The 3399-nt window shown below is 39.4% G+C and overlaps 1 pseudogene; it reads right to left on the bottom strand.

Moving 5' to 3' along the window:
- Positions 1-999: 999 nt before the first annotated feature.
- Positions 1000-1641, bottom strand: LOC101592384 (annotated as a pseudogene).
- Between the last annotated feature and the right edge of the window lie 1758 nt (positions 1642-3399).

The following is a 3399-nucleotide window of genomic DNA, read 5'->3' as shown; positions in this document are numbered from 1 at the left end:
AAGATGCGGACTTAAGATCCTATTTACAAACCCCATTAGAACAAATCATTCTATTCATTAAGAGAATGCAACTATATATCTATCCTAACCACTTTGAATGCACAGATACAAAATGGACATTCATCTGTATACCCCATTAAGATCTGGATTCTTCTCTCTCTCTCCTCTCTCTCTCTCAGCTTTGTACATTTGCTATCTGGAGTCAGTCACTATAATGATCTTCAAGTCTACAATACAGAGGCCAAATCCCAGGGCCTGACCCCTATAATAAGAGTTTTAATGGACCAGTTTTCACACAAAACATAGAAATCTTTATTTAGTTTATTCCTTGGCCACTAATTAAATCATTTTTTCTGAGCACAGTTCTTAATAATTACAAAATATGAAAAAGTCAATTCAGAAAGGTCAATTACTTTAATAGATCAGCTTTGGACATAATAACATCAATTTTAAATATTATCACATAATTCATGGTACAGAAAAGAAATTTTGCTTCAAAATTAGAAAAAAAATTCTCAAGAAAACTTGGCAAGAAGAATAGAAATTAAAAAAGCAATTTTGAAAATATAGTCCATGGCAGAGTAGTACACAATGACTCTAGAAGTCTTCAAAGAGGAAACAGTTTTTGTTCCATATTTCTCCACTTTTTAGTGATTTTCTAAAATTGAGAAGACTCTCAAATTCAAGTGTTGCTGGGGGGGTGGTTGTGTGTGTGTGTTTTATGACAGGATCTTGCAATGTAGTTCAGGCGGGCCCTCAGCTCACAATGCGGCCCATGCTGGCTTCAAACTCATGGCAATCCTTTTGCCTCAGCCTTCTTAGTGATGGGATTAAACATATGTGCCCCCATGCCTGGTAGCCAAATTTGTTGTTGCTTTTAATTCACATAAAGTTTAATCAGTCAAGTTAATGAAACTATAACAAATTTTGAGTTAATGTATGGCAACAAATTTAACTTCTGTTGTAAATAATAGAGTAGTTAATGTTTCCATTGACAATCTATGCAGCAGAAAGAGCAATTGCATTAAATCTTAATTCATCAGGAGTACATTTCATAAACTTGCAAACTTCTATGTCATCTAGTAAAGTCTCATCACTAGTTTTCCAATAGTTAATCAGAAATGGTTTCCACCTATATAATTCATAGAGAACCTCATCTATATGAACTAATGCAATTAAATGGTCTACTTTTTCATCTGTATTTGGTGCCTCAGTCTAACCTTCATGGGCTCTTACTCTCATGAGTAACTTGAATACCATCATAGTTCTCCAGGCATCTGGCTCGTTCCTCACTGACACAGACTCCCCCTGGAAGTTTTTCAAGGTTGATCCAGATTCTTTTTCAAGATGGCTCACAGTATCATGGTTCAGTCCAACTGTTCCACAGACATTGCTCATGGTTTGCTTCATGAAATACACTGATGACATAGCATCCTCTCCATGAGATTTTACTTTTAGCTCCTCTTCAATTCTGAATGCTTCATACTTTCCTGTAATAGGGAAGAGAAGTCACACCGCACAGGCAGGATCCATTCCATATATATCAACAAGTTGCCAGTTAGGTTGTAGACCTAATTGTTTGGGAAATTGGTTGGTAACCTCAGGGTTGGCCTCTGGCAGCAACCAACACTGGCCCTCCATGGCTGCCATGCTCTCTCCAGCTCTTCCTAGTTGTTCTCAGTTGGATCCTTTAGTATCTGTTTTTGTTTTTGTTTTTATGACTATTATTCTTTGATTTATCTTCTTCCTTTACTTCTGCTTTTTGCCCTCTGTTTTCTTCTTGTCTTATTCAGTTCTAACTTTCTCTGCTCCTTTTTCATGATCAACGAAAATTTCCCATGATCCTTAGAATGTGAGAAATCTTCTTCACAAGCTGATTGTCTGGTGATCAAATAGAATTTTCTTGTATGGATCTTGTCCGTCTTCCTCTCCAGCATCTTTCTGAATAGCATCTTTTGTTACTGTCTCAGTTACTCTTCTCTCGTTGCTGGTACAAATACCTGACACCTAAAATGAAGGAAGGAAAGGTTTATTTAGCTCACAGTTACTGGAGGTTTCAGTCCATACTCAGCTGGCTCCAAGGCAGAGTGGCACAGGGTAGAGAGTGTCCATTCATGGGCAGCAGCAAAGAGCAAGAGTAAAATGGAAGAGTAACAGCAGCAATGTCAACAGAGAGGGGAAGTCTCTCTCCCTTAAATTGCATTCAGGCTATCCCCCAGGCTGGGGCAGGTACACATCCATAATCCCAGCAGTACTAGACCCATAAATCCCAGTGGATCATGAGTTAGTCTCAAACTCTGGAAGCCCCCACCCCATGATTGTATGAGGCTTTGGGGGGACAATTAGACAAAAACCATAACAAGTACAGCTTGCATGTGGATACCAGATACATGAGGTAACACACACACGTTTTTGAATAAACAGTTTTATCTTTTCCATAGATTCTGACATGTTCTGGTTTGTCATGTTTCAAGCCATGTCCAAAATACTCATTATATGCTGACTCATTAAGGATCTCACAATCAAGAGCAATTGCAGCCTCATACGTCCAACATCAAACAACACTGTGGATTGTGTATCCCCCTCCTCCAAGTACTGGCAGTGGTGAGTTAAAAGTTTTGAACTTCTACATAGTCAGCATGACCTTCAACTGTGAGATTGAAGCAACCAAACCTATCACCAGATAGAGTCTGCTTCACCCTGCCAAACCACAGCACTAAGCTGACTGATACCTTTCCACCAATTTTGAGACAATAGGTTTAAAATATCTGCCCTTAAGACCTGTCACCTATACCACTGACAGCGGAATATTGGCCTCTTCCAGTACCAGTGTCCCTCAGGTCTCTTGTGCCAGTAAAGTGCTCTCCATACTGTGGCCTGAGATGGCATTTACATGATCTGATGCACAAAAAGCTTCTTCAGTATCATCACCATGACGGGTATCTGTGTTGATACAGAAGATTCTCTGTGATACTTTAGTGACTCAAGGGTGGCAAAGCACAATATCATTAACATACCAGAATCATGACGCTTCTGGTATTTTTGCATGTTGTAATCCACCAGCCCAGGTAACATCCAGACCAGTTTGTTGTTGGTTTAACTTCATAGTCCCAGCAAGTGAGGCACCAACAGAGAACTGGAAAATTCACAGTCCATCAGACGCTGGGCAATCTTCCCCTTCCTTACATCTACATCTGCTTATTATACTAAGATACACTACCTGGACCCAGGGACTGTAGAAATTTGATATGGTCATCACTATGGTATTTTGCCATTTTTTGGCAGTGGCATTAGAGGCCCTCTTTCTTTCCCCTTGTGTATTCTGGTTTTCTTTGGAAGAGCATAATTTCATTTATGACATTATGACCCCCCAAAGCAAAATAACACACACAATCCATG

This window comes from Octodon degus, unplaced genomic scaffold, assembly GCF_000260255.1.
Source record: "Octodon degus isolate 3935 unplaced genomic scaffold, OctDeg1.0 scaffold00021, whole genome shotgun sequence".
In the NCBI taxonomy this organism is placed as follows: Eukaryota; Metazoa; Chordata; class Mammalia; order Rodentia; family Octodontidae; genus Octodon; species Octodon degus.
Note: the sequence above shows the minus strand (reverse complement) of the source record. Positions and strands in the feature narration are given on the sequence as shown.